The sequence below is a fragment of the Neofelis nebulosa genome, chromosome 14 (assembly GCF_028018385.1).
Source record: "Neofelis nebulosa isolate mNeoNeb1 chromosome 14, mNeoNeb1.pri, whole genome shotgun sequence".
Classification (NCBI taxonomy): domain Eukaryota; kingdom Metazoa; phylum Chordata; class Mammalia; order Carnivora; family Felidae; genus Neofelis; species Neofelis nebulosa.
Genome location: NC_080795.1, coordinates 52,207,367 through 52,234,734, shown reverse-complemented (window position 1 = coordinate 52,234,734; position 27,368 = coordinate 52,207,367). Strand labels below are relative to the sequence as shown.

Below are 27,368 nucleotides of genomic sequence, written 5' to 3'. Positions count from 1 at the left end.
GATTCTGTGTCTCCCTCTCTCTCTGCCCCTCCCCTGTTCATGCTTTATCTCTGTCTCAAAAATAAATAAACGTTAAAAGAAAATAAATAAATTTCTAAATTCTAAAGGCATCCAGTAGGGAGAAAATAAAATTGTTTCAATTCTGGTTACAAAGGTAAAATTTACCAAACTATTTTCATAGATGAGAGAAAAATCTCATTAAGTCTGGAAATAAAAAACATTAATGAACCAGCAAAGTTTCAAACAAAAAGACATCCTTATGAATTCATTCAGTCCCATGTATTTAATTCTTGATTTTCATCTTTTGTTAGTAGTTTTATGAATCCATCACTTTCTCCATTAGGGTTCTATAAATTCTTTCCCACTTTAGTGGTATGATATGAAAGTTATCAGAAAACTGTATTTGTCAAAATCCTTTCCACGGATCTCCTTGAAAACACTTTTGCAAGAGAATCAAAGTAAAATAATAACTGTCTGTAAATAATAAAAAGACTTAAAAATGGCATGGTTAAAGATGTAATGAGAATTTATTATAATGTAATCGAAAAGGAAATCTGGTTATTTCTGACATACATTTCACAATAACTAGAACTATGACTAATAATATTAAGCCAAAACATATCAGATTTCTAGGAATTTCATAGAATTCTAGAATATTTATATTAACATATACTCCTCCAAATATGGTGTAAAGAGGTTTACTGTTTCTTATTTGACAATGCTTTCTATATGATTTAACGTGTCCAATAAACCTAATTAGTGTAACATCTCTCTTTTCAAAAGGTGAGTAAACCTGTTGAGATGTTCCAAAGTTAGTAAAAAAGACTTCATTTAGAATTTGATTTTGTGATTTTTGTCAAAAATATCAAAAGGTTTCAGACATTTGAATAAATAGGATCACAGACCATTATGAAACACTGTTTAATCAAAGTGAGAATAAAAGATTTAAAGGTAAATACAGAATTCTATATAGAACCTTGTGAGCAAAACCTAACTCTTTAATGTGGAGAAGATTCAGTTTTCTTAGGTAACCAAAAACGTGATAAAGCAACATCAAGTATAAAACCTTAGCTTTTGAGGGAGATCACTGAAAAGGTAAAGAAAAATCTTTTAGTCTCTTATCAAGAGCAGACCAATAGCCCAAGCAAAGTTTCTTTCAGCTGTTACAAGGACAAAGTTAAATTTTAGTTTTACATAAGTACACTATTGCTATCCAAGCTTATTTTTAAAAGCCTTATAATGACAATTCAAATTTATTTATTGTTTTAATGTTTATTTATTTATTTTGGGAGAAAGAGAATATGAGGGAGGGTCAGAGAAATAGGAAGAGAGAGAATCCCTACAGGCTTCATGCCTCCAACACAGGGCTCCATCCCACGAAATACAAGATCGTGATCCAAGGCAAAATCAAGAGTCCTATGCTCAACCAGCTGAGCCACCCAGACATCCCATGACAATCCAGTTTTAGCTAGCCTCTTGTTCTTTATTCTCTTCTTTCCCATTCTGAAATAACCAGTTATTCTTTAGGACAAAATTACTTTTATTTCCCTTGACAAAAATGTATCTCCATATCTTGTAACTTTTCTTACCCTAAAACATCCTACTTGCCCTGTATACCAACAGAAAATAGATTCTCTTACTATTGCTAGTAGTTCTAATCACATATTTTAATTCGAATTCCTAACCCTTAGAAGCCTTAATTTCTAGTGAAAACTCAGAACTAAGCAATCGTGAACTGTTACACCAGAATTCTTTAAATTGGCAAACTTATGATTATATTTCATAATTTCTAAAAGTATATCCCTCTTTTTCCAATGTGGCACAAGACCTGTTAACTAACAGACCCAAATAACTTCAGTTGTTTGGTTTTTTTTTTTTTTTGGTAATAAGAAACGAAAGGAGATAAATCATTGTTCAATAATTAATGTTCAGTATTTTATCTTACTCAGAATTGATACTGATATTCAATGATTTTCCATCACTTAGCAAAAGTTTAAGACCTAAAGTTACTGAAAAGATTTTGGGAGCTATTTCAAAGCAGTCCTATCCTATAAAACCTCTTCATTGTTGGAAAATTTATTTATAAACTTTCATTCCACCTAGATCTATGTAATTCACTGTTTTTAATAATCATATTAACATTGCTCACGAGAATTTTGAGACATTAGACAGAGTTAAGCCATCTTATTTTTCTCTTGCTGACAAATTTTCTAACGGAAATAACATGATCTTATTTGACTAGTAAACCCAGGTACAATAAAAGTGGCACATCTGCATTATGTTTAATGCTAGTAACTCTGAAGATGTGCCTATTTTAATTAAACCAACAAACTTCAACTAGTTTTTATTTACAGAAGATTATTCTAAATCATATTAACTTGGAAAACATGAGGATTGGTTGTTACATTTCTGGAAATTTTGGGATACCCAATCCATATAAGCATTTTCCTTCAAGCCAACCAAACGTAGCTTATACAAATTAGTTTTGGTAATGCCATCTGGAGGTAGAAAAATACCACATATGTAACATACACACATAGACATATATAATCATACAGACACAGATCTTATAGCTTTTGTTCTAAAATTTTAGCCATGAGTCAAGTACAGTCTAAAACTCACGAGCAGTTGGATCCAAAATGTGTTTCTGGCAGATGAAATAAGTTTACCTGCTCAGATGGCTAAAGCTATTTTAGTAATATTTGTGGAAAAGACAAGATTTTTTATTTGCCAGATTTTTAATTAGCTCCTTTTTTCCCCTCCTGATGAGACCATTTCCCCCAAAGTTTCCCTTTCAAAGAAATAGCTGTCATCATCCAGAGAAGACAGGGTAGGAAGGCATATCTCAAAGGCACAGAGAAAAGGATATCCAAGTTTCTCCAAGGTGGAGTTTTGGTATATCTGACTGTTATCAGATGTCTAGCATAATTACTATTTAAATTTTTCCTTCTTAAGGGCAGGACAATTCTTATTCCCAATGTTCTGATTTTTTTTTTTACAATATCTGCAAGCATTTTAAGATAAATAGGGGAGGTTTGGCAATTGGTAACAATAAGTGGGCTTTGAATTGCTTCTAGAGCTGCATTTCGGGTTTTATAAAGATTTTTAAGACAAAGAGTTTCTAATTCCTCAAACATTTGGACTGTGGCCTAAATGGATGGGTGAGTCAGCACCTGGATATCAAATACATTATCTTTATACCAGAGAGATTTCCAACTAAGATGGAAATCAAAAGATTCCTACATTCTAGAGCTTCAGCGTTTAATGCCATATGACTTTATAAAGTGTGTATACATAATTACCTTTTTTTTTCCCCTGGGAGTACAATTCAACCTTAGACAAATTTGCTTTAGAAGGAAAACCTCTTCTAATGTGTCTATCAGCCTGTGCACACTGGCTTCCAACTGAGACATTTTCTGATCATTTGTAAGAGGGTCTGGGAGAAATTCATCTGTTTTCTCTGTGAGAGGCATTTTCCCCATGTGGCAATCTGATTTGTCAGGTAACTGCAGTATAAAAGGTAGGGAGAACACTCCTTATCAGCCAATCAAGTTCCCTGTGAGTAGAGTTGTGAATGTCCACTGATCCAACTCTTCTCTAAATTTGGTAGGATTTTATGAAATTGGAGGTTAAAAAAAAACTTTGTATAATGTCATCTTTCTATTGGTCCCAATAAAAAATTGTTTAGGATGAGAGCTCTCTAAAAATTTCCTGCAGTTCAAAAGATGCACTGTCTGGCCACTGACAAAGATCTTCAATGGTACATTCATTTCAATAGCAACTCAAACTACTAAGACTTCTTATGACTTGACTATGGATGCAAAAGTCATCCCAAAAGAGGGCACAGAAGACGTAGCCCCCCTGATCCAAAAAGTTCACCTTCACAGTTAGCCTAAGAAAGAAAAGAACTATTGTTGCAGGCCATAAGAATGGTTTTAGTAAAAATAACATCTCTGTTCTTTCACAAAACCATGAGATGCCTGCAGCTGTAGCCCTGCTAATCTGTGACACTGGGCAGGTGCTACTGGAATGGAACTTTGGCAGCATTAACAACAAATGTTCAGATGACAAAGGCTTCTTAAGGACCAGAATCCCTAAAGATAAACTCCCCTGAGAGCTAGCTTGGTCAAAGAGAATGCTGCTTGCCACCTTGCATCTAGGATGCCCTGCCGAATTCAGCTGGGTGAGACAAGAGAGAATTTCCTCACCAGTCACAAAGCCATGCTCTTAAGATGTAGGATAAGGGTTTCGGTTTGTTTGTTTTGTTTATTTTTTGAGACAGAAATAGTGGGGAGGACAGAAAGAGAGAGAATCCCAAGCAGGGGCCATGCTGTCAGCATGGAGCCTGACTGGGGGCTCAAACTCACAAACCTGTGAGATTATGACCTGAGCTGAAGTCGGATGCTTAACTAACTGAGCCACCCAGGCTCCCACGGTTTGTTTTTTACCTTCTCCTCTCAATCAGGTATACAGAGATAGATCCAGGAGAGCTGACTTTGCTTACTCTCTGCCAGTCTTCCAGGATCCTATCCACAGGCTCTGGAGCAACTATAGTATTGCAATGGGTCCCATCATGGGTCATCAAACTGTAGGGGAAGAAAAATAATTTTCCCTCTACCCTATAGATACCTCTGACTTAGATTCCTGACTTAGACAACCCTGTAATAAAATACAGGTTATCAGGAGAAAAACAGAATTTTAATTCCATGCATGCCTCTTGTATACATGGGAGATATCCAAGAAAACTGAGTAACTCCCCTAAAATCACCTAAGCCACCAAATAAAGATAAAAAATGGATGGGGAAGGAAGACAATTATAAGGGAGGCTATCAGGCAAAGCAAAAAAGGATATAACACTATATGGATTTAAGTTGTTGCCTTTTCCACTGCTAAAAAATTTCTAGATATTTAGTTATTTTTCTTTACTTGATACAGAGAAACACCCATATAAAAAATGTCCCTTACAAAAGGGTTAACTTCTACTTGGCTTTTAGACCTTCTCATGTGTCTGCTGTCTCTTAAGAAGAAGCAGCTTGGGGCACCTGGGAGGCTCATTTGGTTAAGTGTCTGACTCTTGATTTCAGCTCAGGTCAAGATCTCACTTTGTGGGACTGAGCTCACATCTGGCTCTGAGCTGAGAGCATAGAGCCTACTTGGAATTCTCTCTCTCTTCCTCCTCCCAGTCATGCTCTGTCTCTCAGAATAAATAAACATTAAAAAAATAAGAATAAGCATTTCAAAATAATATTTATGCCAAAAAGGCAGATTTGGGGGCAGCATATTCTGCTCTCCATTACTGGACATTGTCATGGGTAACTCCATATATACCATTTTGTTTAATTCTTATAATAATTACATTGTTGAAAATAATATATTTAGTGTCTAACCCGGGATTATAGTTTTTTTTCCTGGCCCCAAATTCAGTATTCCTTCCACATGATACCTTCTTCTGTAATCTTAGACAATATAGTCCAGAAAGATGAATTTAGAAAAAATGAAAACATATCTACAATCTTTTAGGAAATCTATTTCCCTGAGGAAGACCATAAATGTAAAACTTATATTTCCTTTCCAGATGTATTTTTTTTTATTCTAACCCTAGCGTTGGGCTCAAACTCATGACCTTGAGATCAAGAGTTGCATGCTCTACTGACTGAGCCAGTGAGGTGCCCCTCCTTTTCAGATATAATTTAGTATTTTGTCCATATTTTATTAAGGTAATTATCTGATTAGATTTACGTGAAGCTCAGAGTCTAGCATATGAAGAAAACAAGTCAATCAATCTAATTCCAGTGCTGGAGGCTGTGTAATAAGATATCTATATGCTATTGAATAAAAGTCCTGCACTAACTTCTGATGTTAGCAGAATACAAATGGTTCTCTTACAGCAGTGCAAGTTGATTCTGCATAACTACAACATTATTTTTTAAAGTAGAGTTGGGCTCAAAAAAAAAAAAAAAAAAAACAAAGACAAGAAAAGAAAACTACAGGAAGTCACCCAAGATGAGAAGAAAGAGAAGGAGAAAGTGGGAGGAAGAAGAAAAAGAACAGTGAGTTAAATTCTGAATAGTGCCAATAAACAATTACAAAAGTTTCCCCATATCTAGTAGCATTTCTGAGCTTAGAAGATACCTAGACATTCTGCAAGGTGAGGGTGCTGAACATTAGGGTAGAATGCTGCATCGGAGCCAAAGTAGTTGCAGTTATATATGCTTTTGGCTCCAGTGAAGCAAATGCAAAACTTATGTGGCAGAAAGTCACCATACATTGAACATTCAGAATTCTCAAAATTATTTAATTAAAATAAACTTGATTTTTAGAAATCACCTAACAATGAATGAAATAGGCCACCATGAGTGAGAGTCCTCAGAAACAATGAAAAATCAAATTTAAATGGCCAAAACTTGGAGATACGTAACCAAGAAGACTATAAAAAGACCAAGTAGAAGTTTTATAAATGAAAAATAGATTAATTAAAATTAAAGCTCAGTGGCTATATTAAATACTATTAGACAACTAAAGAGACAACTAGAAACACGAACATGAAAATATAAAATGAAGATTAAGAACTATTTTTGTTAAGTTTATTTATTTATTTTGAGAGAGAGCGTGAGCAGGAAAGAGGCAGAGAGAGAGGAAAGAAAGAGAATCCCAAGCAGGCTCTGCACTAATAGAGCCTGATGCGGGACTCCAACTCACTAATTGTAAGATCATAACCTGAGCCAAAATCAAGAGATGCTTAACCAACTGAGCCACCCAGGTGCCCCAAGATTAAGAACTGTTGAAGAAAAAAAAGACACAAGAAGGCAAAACATACATGTAATTATAGTTTCTAAAAAATAACACAGAAAGAATGCAAAAGAGACAGAGAAGGGTTGAGAAGTAGGCTGAGAATGGCTGAGTACTTATGACAGACAAACTGTAGGTATAAGATACACAATATTTACCAAACAGAATAACCAAAGGAATCTACATGTAAACTATATAATAGTAAAATTTCAGAACACCAAAGATAAAGGAAGTGTCTAAAAGACAACTAGAGAAAAAACCAGAACACCTATAAGAAAGAGAACAATCTAACAGTAGACTTCTCAACAGCTTCAGTGAAAGCCAAAAGTCTTTAGAGCAGTATCTTCAAAATGCAGAGAGAAATAACTATCAACTTAGAATTGTGTCATAAAAATTCTTTTTGAAAGTCATTATCAAATAATATTTACAAAAAAGAAAAACCCAGAGTTTATCACCAACAGACCTTTACTAACATATATTCTAAATGATGTAAAGATTCTAGAAATAAGTTATAAAATGCAAGAAGAGGGGCGCCTGGGTGGCGCAGTCGGTTAAGCGTCCGACTTCAGCCAGGTCACGATCTCGCGGTCCGTGAGTTCGAGCCCCGCGTCAGGCTCTGGGCTGATGGCTCAGAGCCTGGAGCCTGTTTCCGATTCTGTGTCTCCCTCTCTCTCTGCCCCTCCCCCGCTCTTGCTCTGTCTCTCTCTGTCCCAAAAATAAATTAAAAAAAAAAAAAAATGTTGGAAAAAAAAAAAAAAAAAAAAATAAAATAAAATGCAAGAAGAAATGTTTAACAATTTCCTTGATTAACATGTAGATTAACCTAAAAAGAAATAATGTAAATAATAAAATGACTAACTTCTGTGCTAAGACAGAACAAAAATACTAGATTTACATTGTCCAATACAGTATCTATTAGCCACACACTACAATTTGAAAAATAGTGACAAATTCAGTTGCTCAAACCAGCTACATTTCTGGTGCTCAATAGCCAAATGTACTGGAGGGCCAATCTAGTTAGTAAGAAAAGAGTTACTATAAATATGGAAAGAAACTAAAATATCGCTATTGGAGTACCTGGGCAGCTCAGTCAATTGAGTGTCTGACTCTTGATCTCAGCTCAGGTCATGATTTCACCATCCTTGGGCTCTGCACTGACAGCATGGAGCCTGTTTGGAATTCTCTTTCTACCCCTGCCCTGCTCATGCTCTCTCAAAATAAATTTAAAAAAAAAATTAAAAAAATTAAATCACCATTAACAGATTATATGATTTTCTACATAGAAACCCAAAGCAAATCATCTACCAACAAAATATTAGAATTAGTGTTTATCAAGGTGCCTGAATAAAATATACATTAGCTATAAATTTAGAAAGCATAATTTAAAGTACATATTTACAATATCAAAAATAAATACAATGAAATATTTTTTAAAGATGTACAAAAAGTTAAAGATTTAAAATTTTATTCAAATACAAATCATAAAACATATTAAGTTTATGGATGGTCACCCATAAAAATGTCAGTTCTCCTTAAATTTCACTACAGACTTAATCAAAATTTAATAGGGATTTTGAGGAATTTGACATATTAATTCTAAAACTTATTTGAAAAAGCAAAGGCCCCAAGATGGGCAAAGCATAACTAAAGAAAGATAAGGTGGGAAAAATTGTATTTCTAGATACCAAGCTTTATTATAAAGCTATATAAATAAATATAGTGCAATATTCACTCAAGGAGAGACCAGTTACCAAGTGGAATAGAATACTCAGTAGAATAGAGAGCCCAGAAACATACCTTTGCATAACAGATCTTGGTAATGACAAAGAGGATATATTACTGATAACTGGAGGAAGGAAATAAGCTAATTCTATGAAAAACAATAAAATGTATAGCTTATTTTATAATATATATTATGAAATTCCAGGTAATTAACATTTTCACTCCAAAGGGAAACTTTTGGAAGAAAATATGAAGATAATTTTTTTAATCTCAGAATAGGGAAAATATTAATCTTAAGTGAAAAAATATTGATAAACTTAACTACACTAATAGAAAGAAATTCTATTTATCAAAGACCACCATAAATAAAATTGGAATAAACTGCAAACCATTTGCAACACATAGATTAAACAAAATATTAGTATCCATTAAGCAAAATTACTCTTATGAATCGACAGGAAAAAGACAAATACCCTCACCCCACAAAACAAACAAAACCAATAAATGACCAAACAGGCATTTCAAATGAGAGGAAATAATAATGGCTCAGTCCCATTAGTAATCATAGAAGTATAAATTAAAATCAAAAGACATAATTTTACTTATATTACATTAAATTACATTTATGTTACATTAAATTTAAAATTCTGATAGTATCTATTATTGGCAAGGAATTAATGACAAATATATATAGCTCTAGAAGCTATTTCCAAATTATTGGAAAACAATAATTTTTTTTTTCAACGTTTTTTATTTATTTTTGGGACAGAGAGAGACAGAGCATGAACGGGGGAGGGGCAGAGAGAGAGGGAGACACAGAATCGGAAACAGGCTCCAGGCTCCGAGCCATCAGCCCAGAGCCTGACGCGGGGCTCGAACTCACGGACCGCGAGATCGTGACCTGGCTGAAGTCGGACGCTTAACCGACTGCGCCACCCAGGCGCCCCGGAAAACAATAATTTTTAAATTGCATCATGAACTTACCTATAATTCAGGAATTTTACTCCTAGAAAAAAGACCTAGAGAAACTTGCATATGAGTCCTAGAAGATATGTACAAGAGTTTTATAATTGACGGCAATGATTGAAATAGAAAAAAAATCAGGTAACAAAAATCTGACAAAACTGGATGAATTCATTATGACATAGTCACAGAATATTATATAGCTGTGAAAATGAATTACAGCTACTGACAAGATATATGAATCAAAAACGTTGAGTGAAGAGTAAATAGAAGAAAATTACATGTTAGTAGTTACATAATATGTGATATGTACACATATATAATTAAATTACATGCTATAAATGTTTACAAATCGCTTTTTATTTAAGGATTGCTATATATGTGAAAATTTTATTTTAGAAGAGAAGGCAATATGTCAGTTACTTCTGGAAGGGAGGTAGAGAAATGAAATTTTGGAGGAATATACATATAACTCAAAGATGTTGGGGAGGGAAAATTTCCTCTACCCTAGAGTGTCCTTCTAGCTGAAGTTAGAATCAAATTGACATGAGACAGATTAACAGGAGAAAATCAAATTTAATAGTATATGTACAGGGAATTTATACAGACATGGAATTTCCAAAGACAGGCAACATGAGGCTTACATGAGCTAAGGAGAGGGGTAGAGATCTGAGGATACAAGGGGGAGAAAGACTATTAGTACAAGGTGAAAGGAGATGTTTGGAAATCAAAGTTTGCCCAATTATGTAGATAAAAGTTTCTTAGGTAAAGAGGAACCTCTGTTAATAGCTCTCTCTCTGTTATAACGATGCTGAGGGGGAGGTAAAGAGCTTTTTCTGAATCTGCTGGGTTTAGATTACTTTTAATTCAGAATAACGTTCATGCCAAAGTGGCCCATCTTGGGGTGGCCTGCCCTTGCCCCTTACAATAACATTCTAGTTTTCAAATAGTGGATTCACTAGTGTTGGTGTGGTTATGTTTCATGAATTCACATCAATTATTTGTATTACTAGAAAAATTCTCTAAAGGCCTGATATACAAGGGAATCCATTTTAGATTTTTTTAAGTTTATGTATTTTGAGAGAGAGTGTGTGCAGAAGCAGGGGAAGGAAGAGGGAGAGACAGAGAATCCAAAGCAGTCTCCACACTGGCACTGTGGAGCCCTACACAGGGCCTGAACTCACAAACCCATGAGATCATGACCTGAGCTAAAATGAAGAGTGACGCTTAACCAACTGAGCCACCCAGGTGCCCCCTTCCTAGATTTATTTCTAAGTCAACATGACTGTATATAAACTTTGTTGAAACCAAAAGCCTGATTTATGACTCACCAACCATGCATTGCATATCTGCTTTGTGAATGAATAGCCGAAAGGAAAACCATCTTGTTCTTGAGATACTGAATAACACCTCTATTCCCTGCTTACCCTTGTGAGAAAACTCATGAGTTCTGTCTATATGCTAATCCATAATCTTTTGTGCTTTTACAAGATGTAAAGGTATATACCCCTGCAAAAACTGTTCATTCTCCAGAACACTTTCTTCCTTATGAAGAGCATGTTTCCCAGGCAGCTGTCCTAACTTGGACTCAAATAAATCTCTTTCATACTTTTAAAGATTCTAAAAGATTTGTTCGGTTTGTGCTGACATTTCTTGGTGTAGTTGGCAAGATATCACAGCAATTCACACCTGGGGGTCATCTAGAACTTGGTGCTCAGTACCAGCACAGGCCCTTTGTGCCCCTTTAACTTCTCAGCACCTCACAGGTGTCGCTGTTGAGTTCTCCTGATATCTGGATCTCCTTAATTTGAAGATATTTTTATTCAAGCTGTTGTGGGTTACCAGTAATGTTCGCTAGATGGGAATAACTTAGATGGATTGAAGTCTCAGATTGCCCAATGGGATTTTTTGACAGGTCTAAATCATTTTTCTTATGCACACAAAGAAAGCTGCCCAATAGGCTAAGCAACCTTAACTAGGTTGAGAAACAAGAAAAAATGGGGCACTGGGTGGCTCACTAGGTTAAGTGGCCAACTCTTGATTTCAGCTCAGGTCATGATTTCAGTTTGTGAGTTTGAGCCCTGCTTCATTCAGGCTGTGTACTGACAGCATGAAACCTTCTTGGGATTTTCTCTCCCTCTCTCTCTGCCCCAACCCCATTCTCTCTCTCTCTCTCTCTCACACACACACAAGTATTAAAAAAAAAAAAAAAAAGACTGGGAACAGAACTAGAAAGAAACTATGAAGACTTTTGGTTCAGTCAATGAAAGCTCCAACTTTTGGGGAGGAATCAGTGCTCATAGAGGAATTTTAGGATTTCTTTGGTTTGTTTCTGCACCTTTTGTCATATTTGGACAAAACTTGACATATCAGGTTGGAAAATGGAAATGACTAATTAATAGGTCTGTAGATTATACTAATACCTTGCAATTAGATTTATTTTAATAAAAGAGATAGTTAGAAATTGGGCCTTTAATGTCCTCTCCAAAAATATTAATGAAACAAAGGCTAGATTTTGTTTGCATCTTTGTGTATATGTGTCCATGTGTGTTATGTGAGATGTTTTTTCTACTTCTGGTTGGTATTGAAAAAGTAAATTTGTGAAAGAGTTCTATTTAATTGTTAAAAAGCAAGTGCTTATAAAAATTGGACATTCTAAAACTTAAAGACTAACCAAATGTTTTGAAAGTTCATGTAATCTGGAAGAATGGTCTGTCTTAAAACTAGTTTAGGTTTGTTGGTTTAATTAAAATAGGTACGTCTTTTGGAGTTATCAATATCAGATATCATACAGATAATCAGCCTTTTATTCTACCTAAATGTATTAGTTTGATTCATATTGCATCTATTATAATTTATCAGCAAAAAAAAATGACTTAAAAGGATAGTTGATTTTGCCTGACTTATGAAGTTTTCATGGGCAATTGTTAAGAACAAGTAGGTTGAATAGATAAAATGGTTTATAGGTAAAATTTTAAATGGCTTACAAAATCTTTACTAACCTGAAATTTTGAAGTATTGGGTTGAATTCATTGAATTTTTAAGTCTTTTCCAAATAACATAGAACACTAAAGTGTTGAGTACTACATTGTCTGCTTTTGGGCTGTTATTGCAAAGAAATTGAGACTTGTGTCTGTTGGTAAACATCCTTTGTGCTTAATTGAAAGATTGTATTATGGGGGAAAAGCTATGCTTCCATAAATTATGAAATGTATTCATAAATTTCTAATCTAAAGAATTCTGAGGTAATAGGTAAGTTCACTATTGATTAGTACTTAGTTTGCACTGGAAGCTAAGGTTTCTAAAAGTAAAAATTCTGATAAATATCCTTCCTAGCAGTCTTAATTATATGGAAAGCAGCTCTATGTGCAAGAAAAGTAAGATGTGTTTTTGTTTTTGTTTTTGTTTTAGAGACAGAGAGAGAGAGTGCAGGGAGCATGTTGGAGTGAGGGAGGGAGCAGAGGGAAAGAGAGAGAATCTTAAACAGTCTCCACACTCTGCATGGAGCCTGAGGCAGGGCTCCGTCCCATCACCCTGGGATCATGACCTGAGCCAAAGTCAAAGTCAGATGCTCAACTGACTGAGCCACCTAGGCATCCCAAGATGTGTTTGTAACAAGAAATCTTTGGGTAAGAAAGGTATAAGGAATGGGACTACACTTTGTTGAGGGAAAAGAAAGTAATTTTGCCCTAAAATGAGTCTGATTATTTAGAGAAAGCAAGCTTAGGACAAAATCTAAATGAAAAATAAAATTATAGAAGGTTTGTGAAGGGGAATCTTTGGGAAAAAAATATGCATGGTTTGGACTAAGATTCAAATGAGTGAGTTTTAAAAGTGTACTAGTGTAAGATTGGGATTCAGTTTATCTTTTTTGAGAAAAAGACCAAATTGTCTTTAATTATTGGCCTACTCTTGATAAATTGTAAACAAAGCTTTTCTTTATCTGCTCAGAAAAACAAAGTTTCTATGCTTTGTCTTTATCAGGTCTGTGATTACTTAACAAAAGTTAAACCTTCTCAATATTAAAGGTGCTGTTTTGCTAATAACTATATAAACTTCTAGTGGAATCTCTTATTGCACCTTGGTTAAATATAAAGATTAAGTGTATAATAATCTGTAATCCCATATAGGCACGCTCTTTAAAACCTTCTGAGGTTTTTAACAAAAGTTCCCAAGTATTCAAATTCTAAATGAAGTCTTTTTGACTAATTAGGCTTGTTTATTTGGTATGTTTAAGTTACAAGGGAAGCATTGTCAAACAAATGATAAAAAACCTTTTTACGTTACATTGTAGAGGTAAATGCTGTAACTGTTCTTAGAAATTATATGAAATTCCTAAAGTTTTAATATGTCCTAGTATAAAGTCATGTCAAATGATGTTATGTCACAGAAATAACTAGATTTCCTTGTCCACTTTATTCTAATGAATTCTCATCAGATCTTTAACCATGGCCAGTTTTTAATCTTTTGTCATTTATAGTTATTGTTCTTATACTCTTGCAAAATGTGTTTCCTCTTCAAGGAGATTCATGAAAAGGACTTTCTGACAAACACTGGTTTCTAATATATTTAAAGTTATAAAACTAAGCTGAGTAAGAATTTCCAAAACGAATGAGAGAGCTGCAACTAGAACACAAATTAATAACATGAGACTAAAAGAATTAAGAAAGGTGATTATATTTCAATGACTTTTGTTTGAAACATTGCTGGTCCTCTAATGTCTGGGTCTTTCAGATTTTGTTTTTAGTGTTTATTTATTTTTGAGAGAGACAGAGACAGAATGCAAGTGTGTTAGGGGCAGAGAGAGAGGGAGACACAGAATCCGAAACAGGCTCCAGGCTCAGAGCCCAATGTGGGGCTCGAACTCACAAGCTGTGAGATCATGACCTGAGCCAAAGTCGGACGCTCAACCGACTGAGCTACCCAGGCACCCCTGGTCTTTCAGATTTAAGGAAACTTCTTCTCTTAGGATATCTATGTCTTACAGAAATAAATGTTTCAATTCATTAACAAAGGAATATTTTATCTTTACTCCCTACCTGAACCCTCCAGAACTCAAAAACTGTCAGTGAATATTCTTTTTTTTAATGGAAATTATTTGTATAAGTTCATTAACAATCTGTTCTCCTTAGAACAGAACACCTTTGGAAACAGTAATTATATTACCAGGGCTTTGACTGGAATGTCATCATTTAGAGAGACATGTATAGACTCAGATACGACCAGACAACTTTAAGGAATGAAGGTTGACTTTATGGAGCAAGACAGCTTGGAAATGTTGCCCTGGTAACTTGCTTTTAAAATTCCCTGCAGCCTTACCAGGTGAGTAAAAAATGTCACTTCCTGGCAGGTGCAAGAACCTCAGGATATTTTGGGTACATCAAGAGAAATTCACCCAAATCTACAAGTATTGTAGGCCAATCTGATGGCAAGTATTTGGCTTTTGGCCTTGAGAGGTTATTAAAAGCTCAACTTGAAATTCCTTATAAAAAGTTCCAGCAAAGCAGATTTAAAAGAATCTATATGGTGGGGCGCCTGGGTGGCTCAGTCAGTTAAGCGTCCGACTTTGGCTCAGGTCACGATCTCCCAGTGCATGGGTTTGAGCCCCGCGTCAGGCTCTGGGCTGACGGCTCAGAGACTGGAGCCTGCTTCCGATTCTGTGTCTCCCTCTCTCTCTGCCCCTCCCCCACTCATGCTCTGTCTCTGTCTCAAAAATAAATAAAAAACAATAAAAAAAATTAAAAAAAAAAAGAACCTATATGGTAAATCACGATTCTTGCTGTGGTTATGTAAATAATTAGATCACATTGGTTAAAACAAGGGTGATTCTGGGGCGCCTGGGTGGCGCAGTCGGTTAAGCATCCGACTTCAGCCAGGTCACGATCTCGCGGTCCGTGAGTTCGAGCCCCGCGTCAGGCTCTGGGCTGATGGCTCGGAGCCTGGAGCCTGTTTCCGATTCTGTGTCTCCCTCTCTCTCTGCCCCTCCCCCGTTCATGCTCTGTCTCTCTCTGTCCCAAAAATAAATAAAAAACGTTGAAAAAAAAAAATTAAAAAAAAAAAAACAAGGGTGATTCTAAAAAGAAAAGGTTTCAGTAACACATTTTTGTAGATATTAGATTTTACTACTATTCATTATACACTGGACTAGATCCTGATTTCTTCTGGTGTCCTCTAATGCCCAGTACAACTCTTCAAGCTAACATTTTTATTTTTCTCCCACCTTTGTGACTTGGAATCATTTGACAACTAAAACTGCCCTTTTTCTTGAAGCTTTATAAACTGAAAATATAAATGACTTGCTGTAAAGAAATCACTGCAATAGCCCATCTATAGACAATCTTTATGCTCATTGCTCAGTGGACCACTCAAAGATCAGAGACATTTAAACTACAAACCAGGATGAGAAGTAGATGATATCAGGGTAGACTGCTTTCCGAAGATTTGGGATCCAGTCTGTTTTTCTCCTTTATTTTAAAATTGTAATATTAGAAGATACTAAACCTATTTGTTCGCTTTTACCTCCCCTTTATTGTATCCTAATAAAATATCATGGTAACCCTCTGATTTAACTAACTTCAAATACTACCCTAGTACTTTATTATAATGAGAACTTAGATAAAATATTTAATGACCTCTTGGACCTATTCTAATGTTCGGTTAGCTACACTGGTGCTTATATACTATAAAGGACCTCTGTTAGAAAAACACTGTCAGGAAGTACTCCCAAACTCAGATTATATGTAACATTCACCAGGTTGACCATTCTGCCTCTTTAAACTTAGATAATAATTTATTAAGAAAGGTTCCTGGGTCCAATGGGAGAAACATAGTGGCAACTTGTCCAACATGGAAAAATATCCAATGTTCTCACAAACCGTGTTTTTTGGTGAATGGAATAGCCTAAGACAAAATAAGAAAAAACAGTGGGTATCTATCAAAGATGCTACTTTAGGAGTGATGTGGTGGATTCAGCCATCTCCTAAACTAACTTTGCCATGCAACCAAGAAGATTCTGAGGTAACTACAGGTCAGTTCCCTTCGTTCTTAACTATAGAAACCCAAGATGTATAGCTCTCCTCATCTGTGGAAAATCATTAAAGACTCTTATATAAAGTACAGCCCTGATACCCAACCTGACATATGTTTTTAACATCTTAACTTTTTATTTGTTTATAATATTTTATTTTTAAATAATTTCTACACCAGACATGGGGATTGAACTCACAGCCCCAAGATCCAGAGTCACATGCTTTACTTACTGAGCTAGCCAGGCATCCCAGGAACTATTTTAAATACCACCAGAGTTTTTCCCATTGGAGGAAAATGGACTTTATTATCCAATGATTCTTGTTGGATTTCAATATCCATGGACATCTGTGAATTCAGGCAAAATATATGGTTATGCCCTAAACAACAATGGAGCCCTGAATTCACTCCAAGTTGGCCTATAACAGCTCTGCCTATACCAACCAACATATGGTATACAGGAAAAAGAAGATTTTGTGGGTTTATAAAACACCTGTGTAATACTCTGATTTATTTTGTAACCAGAATACTTTTTATCATAACACTACTGCTATATGGTGTAATGCTGGCTTTGCAACTCAAAAGAATTGCATGATGCTAACAAAACATACACTAATATTGATATTGATGACCAAATGTTTGGGGAGATAGAATTACAACAACCACAAGATGTAATATCTATAGAAACCAATTGGCCAGAGAAATTCTTACATATAACAAAAGGAAATTAACATTTGAAACAAATCAGCTCAAATATTTCACAAGGCTCAAAACTTTAGATAAAGTAGGTAAATGGATACTCAATGTACAATTATCAAAATACTCGGATTTTCTTTGGATTCTTGTGTTTCTAATTTTATACCTATTCCCTATTGGTTGCTTCAATTGTTACTAATTGGATTTTTATTACTAATTCTGCATGTCTGCTATAAATGTTACCAAAGGCAAAACTCACCACAAAGCACATGTACAATGTTTCCACAACAATTTGGTGTCACTGAAAACAAATCATTTGTAACATTTCCTATTAAAGGCCATACTCTTGACCTCCCTATGTGGACTCCTAGGCAACCTAAACCAGGCCTAGCATCAAGGGATGAAATAATAAACATCAATGCTTTCTATCCAAAGATTATTGATCAAAAGGGGAATGGTGAGAGAAAAACTCTCTAAAGGCCTGATATACAAGGGAAACCATTTTAGATTTCTTCTTAAGTCAGCATGACCATATATAAACTTGGAACTTTGTTCAAACCAAGAGTCTGATCTGTGGCTCACCACACATGCATAGCACATCTGCTTTGTGAATGAGTAGCCTAAACGAAAACCATCTTGTTCTTGAGATACCGAACAATGTTCCTACTCCCTGCATTTCTTTATGACAAAACCCATGGTTCCTGCCTATATGGTAATCTGTAACCTTTTGAGCTTTTGCAATATGTAAAAAAATTATCACCCTGTAAAAACGGTTCATTCTCCAGAATACTTTCTTCCTTGTGAAGAATGTAGTTCCCAGGCAGCTGTTCTAACTTGAGCTCAAATAAAACTCTTTCTTACTTTTAGAGATTCCAAAAGGTTTGTTCAGTTTGTGTCAACAATATATATTAAAATTACATAACATTTTATTTACATCTTTGGTGTGTTGGTTATATCCCATAATTTGCTAAAAATCGTGAGAGCATTAAGTAAATCATATAATGCATGAATGAACATAAGAAAAGCATGAATTGGAGCCACATAGACCTGGATTCAAATTTTTTTGTTTTGATGCTTGCTAGTTTGGGAACTAGATACTTAAGATCTCTGAATATCAGTTTCTTTTAACAATATTTAGGGTAGGCATACTATGTGCTAAGTAGTGTTCAGGGGACTAGAGATGTAGTCGTGAACAAAGTTAGCACCAGGTCGAGGTGCTATAGAATTACATATAGAAGAAGTTATATATACTAAGGGGCCTGGAATGGCTAACCACCAATGAGCCACAATTCTTAATGTGAGACCCAAGTTAATGCCTTCTTAGATGAATTTCTGGAGACATTATTTGATAGACTTTTTTTTAACTTGCCATAGGCTGTTCTTCCAACACTCTTGGGAATATATGAAACATAGACAAGGACATTTTACACCAAACTAATATTAATGTTAGATGTAATGAAAAAGCTGGTTATCTGCCCTTTCATTGGTCTATCAAATTCTTCATGGTGTGAGGTTGTGTTGATTAGTGTACAAGGGGTTGACTCTGTAGAGAAGTCTTTCTTATACCTTTATCAGATGCTAATAATCCCTGACTGCCTTAATTGTACCTTTCCCCATTTATAAACTCACTCCTTCGAACCTCCCCTAATGTCACTTGAAAGATAATTACTTTCCTCCATCTTACTTTTACAGACATCAGAATCATAGTTCTCCAATTTCCTATCTGCCCATCTCACCTTGTGGGTCTCATTCTTCCTCACTGCCATGTGCCCACTGAACAGTCAAGCAGTTCTGAGGCTATGTATGGTCAGTGATGCTGAGTGGATCACCATTAATTCTGAAGCCACTTTTGCTCCAAAAGGGCATGAAATATTTCTATCCTCATATAACAAACACCTAAGAGAAAAATACAATGCAAGTCTGATAACAGTAACGTTAATATAAAAATGAAATTTGTGTACATGACATTTATAGGAATGTAATAAAAATCCCTTGTAGTCAGCAAAAAGGCAGCTTATATGTCAAAGAACCTTCTTGAAACCGGGAGTAAATTCCTATAGAAGAGCATGCATCTGAAATACAGATCTAAAAGAAGCATAAAGACAATGATCTTAAATTCTCAGCATCTGAAAACTAAGAAAAAGAAGAGGAATAAAAACATTTGCACAAGTCATATTTGGGAAATTTCCAACTGTGAGCAAACCAACGAAATGAGACCTGAATATGTATTCAGATAGTTATTGATGGCAAACTGTGAGCAAAAACCAATAGATAAGACCATAACCATTTAATTTCCTAGGAAAAGGGACTAGGAGAACACATGGTAGTCTCTCTCAACCCCAAACTCAGGTGGTAACATTGAATTCTTCATTCTCAAGCATCCCAAAGCATAAATGAACCGAACAATAAGACCACAACAGGGGAGCTTTTAAATATGAAAGGTTGTTATTCAACTGTTTATTTTTGGGTTTTTTTTTCCCCCTCTAGAAATATCTATATCTGAAATAAGAAGTGTTGACCCATTTACCAACAAAACACAAATTTAAAAAATGCCATTCTGAGTAGCCCATTAATACTATTTTTCTAAGCAGATAATAATTTCTAATCCATGAGATTAGGAGATCCTAGAACTATTGACCTACTAGCTATATCTTTTTTTGAGCTAATGTTTTACAGATCAGTAGACTTTCATCTACCATAATTGGTGATTTGGATTTCTTTGTCCTAATCAGGATTCTGAGCACCAGCAAGAGTCAAAATTCTGGAAAGCATAGGATCCAGACACAATACATCTATTAAGAAACTGAGATGGATTTTAGCCTTTATGAACTTATATGATCTGCTTATTAATGATAAGTATCTTCATGAAAATCAGGCTTTGCTCCGACCTTGTGCTTTTTACTCTTTATCTTACCCTGTTTAATTAAACAAATTCTTGAAAATAGTGATTTTATTGGTATAGTACTTCATTTCTTTCGCTTACTTTACAAGTCCCAATGGTGTCTCACAGATAGTTTCAGTCCTTCTATACAAAGTATGATTTTCCATTAGGATGAATGAGAGAGGCCACTTACATCTGGGTAGTATGTGGTTGCAGATTTCTGTAAAACAGCACTGGAAAACAAAAGTCTGGTCACAAATCCTTTTCTCAAAGGCAAATACAGTTCTCGCTTTTGATCCAGGCAGAAAGCCAAACCTAGAATAAGAGAAGCCATATGTATGTGTTTGAGAAAAAGTTGCCTACATAAGTAGGGATCCCCCCCCCCCCAATAATGAAGTTAACTTTTTGAAGCCTTTTGGAAAATGATGGAAATGTAATGGTCAAACTACAAACTTTAGAAATGTTTTACAAATACTTTGAGGTAATTTTTTAAAAAGAAGAAACATGAAAAAAGGGCCACAGCCTTCATCAAGACTGATTAATGTGAAGAGGGCAACTACAGTATTTAAAGGTTCACCAGTTTACCTACAGCTGAAACTTGTTCCCAGATATTTTTATCCATGTCCAAAGGAAGAAAGATCTCTGACTCAAAAGGGGAGAGCCTGTAAAATGGCCCACCCTCAACCCCTTCCTAATCTTCATTTGGGCTTAATTAGACAAGAGAAACACAAATGAGTTATTCCAAGGTTACTATTAGAAAAACCTCTTTTATACACATTAGCACAGTTCAAGAAGACTGATCCTAATGTCTCCAGGCTGAGAAGAGTCTACAGATCTTCTAAACAAGTGGTTCTCAACTGGGAGAAATCTGTTCTGGAACACGTGGCATGTCTAGAGACATTTTTATTTTTACAACCAGAGAGTGGGCGATGCTACTGGCATCAAATGAGTAAAGGCCAGGAATACCACAAAATATCCCACAGTGCACAGGACAGCCCCTGGCAAGAAAGCATTGTAGCCCCAAATATCAAATGCAGAGGCTGAGAAACACTGTTGTAGGTCAGTGTCCCCTGCATTAGCCCAAGCTGTGAGCAGCACAGTCTTCTTACTGATTTGTGACTTTTGGGTCCTCATTGTAAGACGCCATTTGGGGCCACAATTCCCCTGCTGTGTATGCATCATTTGGGGGTGAGGAGGTGGTTTCTCTCATTATTTCCAGACTGGAAGACCCTCCTTGTAAGTGATTATTTGGAGTCCAAAGCTCTGTTCCTCCCTTCTAGCGGACCTGGCGCTCAGATCCTGACCTGCTCTGGCCTGAAAAGAAAGGCACAAAAGGGAGGCAAGAACCGTATGAGGTGTTATTCTTTTTCTCAGCCCACCTGGAATATTCTAAGGTAAGCAAAATGACATCTGGAGTTTGCTTCCACCTCTAGGCCAAACAGTAGGTTTGGGAACTATAGACAAAAATAAATTTCAAGAATAGATTTGGGGGTGCCCGGGTGGCTCAGTCAATTGAGCGGCTAACTTCGGCTCAGGTCATGATCTCACAGCTCGAAGGCTTGTGAGTCTGAGCCCCACATCAGGCTCTATGTTAACAGCTTAGAGCCAGGACCCTGCTTCCAATTCTGTGTCTATCTCTCTGCCCCTTCCCTGCTCACGTTCTCGCGCTCTCTCTCCCCCCACCCCCAAAATAAACATTTAAAAAATTAAAAAAAAAAAGAATAGCTTGGATATTTGAATTCTGTTTCATAGTATGCAATTATACATGTGAATTTCCACTTTGATATATTTAATCAAGAAAAAAACAAAATATTGAAAATTTCCTCTATTTGAAAACATTTAAATATATGCTTTTTTCCCCCTTCATTTATTTATTTTGAGAGAGAGAAAAAGAGCAATGAGCAGCAGATGGGCAGAGAGAAAGTGAGAGACAGAGACAGAATCCCATGTATGTTCCATACTGTCAGTGCAGAGCCTGATGCAGGGCTTGAACCCACCAACTGTGAGATCATGACCTGAGCTGAACCCAAAAGTCGGACACTTAACTGACAGACCTACCCATGTACCCCATAAAAACATTTAAATATATACTTTTAAAAATATCCATAGAAAGTGGTCAAGGTTGTTTTCTTGACAAGAAAAAATTATTGAGATGATGTACTTCATTAATTTCAGTATTAAAGTAAAGGTAAAATTAGGGGAAAACATTCACACATGCTGTAATAATTTTCCCTAGTAGGTTGCAAACATTTGTTCATTTGAAGTTTTACTGATCCATGAAACCCAAAATTCTGGATCACTAGAACTGTCTAGTCCACCACCACCAATTCACAACTGAAAAATCAAGGTCTTTGCTTAAGCAACTCTACTGGTAAGAAATTTACTGCTTTCTGAGGAAGACCAGGTCATATTTGGCCAGTCTATTGGAAAGTTCTTTATGTCGCAGTAAAGTATAACATTTGTGATCATCTCGTCACAATTTCTTGGTGTTTGGCTCTTGTTCTATCCTGCAGGCCACAGCAAATGAGTCAAATTCCACTCCTATAGGTGGATGAATGAATAAAGCAATGAATAAAGATGGTTACCATACCCATCTTGAACTTCATGTTCTCTAAGCCAAGTGTTTGCTAGTGCTGCACTGACACAACTCAAGAGTTCCTCTCTACATTGTGGTCTCTGTCCTCTCAATAGCTTCCAGTTGCTAGAAGCTGAACAACACAGTTTTGGCTAAAACAGAATCTACTCGTACTATCATTTTTCTGTTTTAGACATTTCACTCATACTGTTCAGCTTTAGGACAAACTAGATTTGTTGGCAAGCCTTAGTAATATTGACACATGAAATTGTAGTCAAATCAAATTATAGATATTTAAACAAATTTTTCTTTTAACTCACATGCCCCCTACTGTGGATACATTCAGTTGGTGAGGTTTCTATTTGATTCAAGGTTAGGATTTTTTTTATTCATCTCTCCTAAATTTTATCCTGTTATTGTCAGCACATTGTTCCACACTGCTGAGATTTAAAAAAATATATCGTTCTTATAAAATATCTCAAACATTTGGAAAAGAGATGAATACAATGAACACTCACATGTCCAAACCCAAATACAATAAATATTAATATTATACCACATTTTCTTTAGGTTATTATTATTATTATTATTATTTTTATTATTTATTTTTGGGACAGAGAGAGACAGAGCATGAACGGGGGAAGGGCAGAGAGAGAGGGAGACACAGAATCGGAAACAGGCTCCAGGCTCTGAGCCATCAGCCCAGAGCCCGACGCGGGGCTCGAACTCACGGACCGCGAGATCGTGACCTGGCTGAAGTCGGACGCTTAACCGACTGCGCCACCCAGGCGCCCCAGGTTATTATTTTTTTAAACAAACCAAACATTAAATATAGTTGCAGCCGAATGGAAAACTCTAAAATCTCATAATAATATATAATTATATAATATATGTAATAATATATATTATATAATATATATACACATATATAATATGTAATTATATTATATAATCATATATAATATATACTTAACACTTGATCTTAAGAAGCGATATATAATATATACTTTGATATATAATATATAATTTAAATATATATTATCATAGATGACGAATTATTCTGTAACTTATTTTTTTTCCAATATATGAAATTTATTGTCAAACTGGTTTCCATACAACACCCAGTGCTCATCCCAAAAGGTGCCCTCCTCAATATCCATCACCCACCCTCCCGTCCCTCCCACCCCCCATCAACCCTCAGTTTGTTCTCAGTTTTTAACAGTCTCTTATGCTTTGGCTCTCTCCCACTCTAACCTCTTTTTTTTTTTTCTTCCCCTCCCCCATGGGTTTCTGTTATGTAACTTAATTTTTTAACTCAACTCTTCTTTCTGACCCTCATCCTTCTTAGAAAAAAAAAATTAAATACACATGCCATGTGAAGATAAAGGCAGACAGAGATTCGGGTGAGGTATCAGAGGTCAAAGAACACGAAAGATTGCCAACAAACCTGCAGAAGCCAGAGGAGAGCATGAACAGATTGTCCCTCATAGCTACCAGAAGTGGCCAACACTTTGATACTATTCTTCTAGTCTGCAGAACCATGAGACAATAAATATTTGCTGTGGAAACCACCCGGTTTGTGGTACTTTATTACACCAGCTGTAACAAATCAATATACTCATATTACCTGATTTTTCAAGTGTTTGCCAATATGATAGATATGAGGCAAAATCTTTAATTTTTATTTTCTTTCACTAATGATATTGAGCATACACGTTGCTAATTTGGTTTCCATCTTCAAAGAATTACCTTTTTAATCTTCTCTGCCTACTTTTAACTGACTTGCCTCCAAGCACGATTATTTTTTACATAAATATTTTAATTATTCAACCATATTTTCCTTTATGAAATAGGCTCTTTGTATCATGATTGAATATTTTCCTACCCTGAGGTCTTACTATCTTCTACAACTTATTTTCTAATAATTTAGAGTTTTGCTTTTCACAATTTGTTCTTTAATCTGACTGGATTTGAATTTTGTGTATAAAATGAGGCAGGAATTTATCATTTTTTACATTTGGATAACTGATTTTTCAAGAACCATTTATAATTCTGTTTTTAGGTCATTAATTTGTACTAACACTTCTGTCATAGTTTGTGTTCCCATATATGTGCTGCCTTGTTTCTAGGCTATTCTCTTCCACTCATCTTTTTCTGTCTAATTTTGTGACACCAGTACACCATCTTAACTATTATAGCTGTGAAGTTTTCATTGACATTGAAAAAAACCTTACTATCATTTTTCTTCAGTTTCTAATTATAGCACATTGTCATTAGAGAACTTAGTATATTGAGTCTATAATAGATTATTAAAATGGGTCATTTTCCTATCTGTTTTGGCATACTTCCTGAGGCCAAGAACAAAATGGTAGTACCTATTCCAAAGTGCGAGACAAAATATCTTTGAAGTAGTTGCTAAGTAGTTTGCAACACTCAGTCCAAGAACTACATTTAAGGCAAATATGTGCAGGAGGTGAGGAGAGAGAACTTCTTTCCCTTTCCCCATATGTAAAAGAAAGAGATATCCTCTTATGACTAATGAGGAACTTTAAGAAATCATTACAGAGTTTGATTCCAGTCTTCTGGAGGTTGAATAGCAATGCTACTAGTAGAAAGAAAGGGACATTTATCACTAGAGACAGAAGTTCAGTGTAGAGGGAACAGGCAACCAGCCAAAAAAGCACAGCCTGCATCAGGGAGCCATAGCAAAGTGTTTCCAGCTGGGGAATCTTTGAGGAACCCCCTTGGAACTACCCTCAAGAGAAACATTCAACTTTAAACATCCACCAAGCATCAATATAGATGTGTGTAATAGCAAACAAATAAAAGTTTTCTTTTTCCTCTTCCTCTCCTACTTTTGCCCCACATCAAATTCAAGATGCGAGAATACAAAGAAAGAACTGATTAGAAAACATGGAGGAACCAAACAAGGTAATAGTCCAACTAAACATGTCTCCCTCCCATATGTTAAGGTTTCAGTGAGAAAGGAAAAGTATTGAACTTAAATAAAATTAAGAATTTTTGTTATTCACTATAATATATATCATTTTTAGTGTACATGAAGCATTTATAAAAATATAAGAAAAAACACCCTTTAAAGAATCAATATGATAAATACTCTGTCCTCTAATCATTATATAATAAATTGGGACTTGGTAAGAAAATTAGTGCTTTAGAATCTTGTACGTTTGGAAACTGTGACATATTTCCAAGCACTTGTGTTAAAGATTATTATTCTTAGAAGGACACATGTTAGTAGTATTTCTTCCAAAAAATATATAACCTGAATCTAATCATCAATAAGCATTAGACATAATAAAATTGAGGAACAGTCTACAAAATAAATGACCTGAATACTTCAAAATACCAATATCATGAATGACCAAGAAATGGCTAAGGAACTGTTCCAGATAGAGGCTAAAGAAACATAAAAGCTAAATGTAATGAGTGGAAAAAATAAATGTAATGGGTGATTCTGCAATAGATTGTGGACTAGGAGGGGAAAAAAGTTATGAAGGTCGTGACTGAGGCAAAAGCAAAAAAAAGGGGAGTATTATAAACAACTTAATATTTTTAAAAAATCTAAATATGTGAATTTCTATAAAAGCATAAAATGTCAAAGTTGAATAAAAACTGAGTAGAAATATTGAATAAGAAGACTTAAAGAAACTTAAATCACACTCAACAGCTTTCTCCCACCTTGTCCCCCATTAGTCCTAGATTTTACAAATGAGTTCCTTCCACCTTTCAGAAACATATAACAGCACTGACAGAAGCTGTCCAAGAAAATAGCAAATGCTGTCCAGCCTAATTTATATAAAGAGGTAATATTCAACCAATTCTCACCTATACAGCTGTATCAATTGCTTACATTCTGATTGGCTGTGCCCCAGTATGAATAAACAGTGAACACTGTCATTTTGAAGTATACTTAATTTGAGTATTACTTGGAACAAGTATAATTAGAATTCCAAAATCAGATGACAGAACAACAAATGATACAATTTCACTTATGCATCGATGGAAATATCCCTGATAAAATTTAGCTTTAAACAATCCAACAGTCCATTGTTTTTTATTTTTTTAATGTTTTTAATTATTTTTGAAAGAGAGAGAGAGAGCATGAGTGGGAGAGGAGCAGAGAGAAAAGGAGACACAGAATCTGAAGCAGGCTCCAGGCTCGGAGTTGTCAGCACAGAGCCCAATGTTGGGCTTAAACCCATGAGCTGCAAGATCATGACCTGAGCCAAAGTCAGACACTTAACTGAGTCAGCCACCCAGGAGCCCATCAACAGTCTATTTTTTTCTAATCATGCATTATAATCACTTAGTGTTATCTGAGGACAATTCTACATGAAAAATCATTCAATGAATGAGTGATGACAGTGGAACTCGTGAACTAAAGGTCACCTAAAATCTTCTCCATAAAAGCCACACAAACACTGGCAAAAATTGTCCAATCAGCTTCTTCAGAACCTGAAAATTAATTAAAGGCTAAAACAATCTGGGGAGCATTTATTTAAGAAAATCAGTTGAATCTCAGTAATTACAATTGCCTTTGTAGCATTTGAACTTGGGCTGTTTCCATACGTCATTCCCCAGGTCCATGGTAGCTTTGAAAACCAACAATTCCACAATCACAGGAAAACCAACAGCATAGCAGCCACTGGAGGGAGAATAGGGTTGGAGTTTCTTCAAAGCCCCAGGTAACTGTCA

At 35.5% G+C, this 27,368-nt stretch overlaps 1 long non-coding RNA gene across 3 annotated transcripts in view; it reads right to left on the bottom strand.

Annotated features, from left to right (window-relative positions):
• The window catches only part of LOC131494430 (uncharacterized), a 237,191-nt gene that overhangs the window by 56,199 nt on the left and 153,624 nt on the right, over positions 1-27,368 (bottom strand). For all 3 annotated transcript variants that reach the window (XR_009253399.1, XR_009253400.1, XR_009253398.1), the window contains exons 2-4: positions 20,271-20,392; positions 18,933-19,092; positions 16,734-16,848 (exon numbers count right to left, since the gene is read on the bottom strand). This is a non-coding gene — a long non-coding RNA (uncharacterized LOC131494430). The remainder of the gene's footprint in view (positions 1-16,733; positions 16,849-18,932; positions 19,093-20,270; positions 20,393-27,368) is intronic.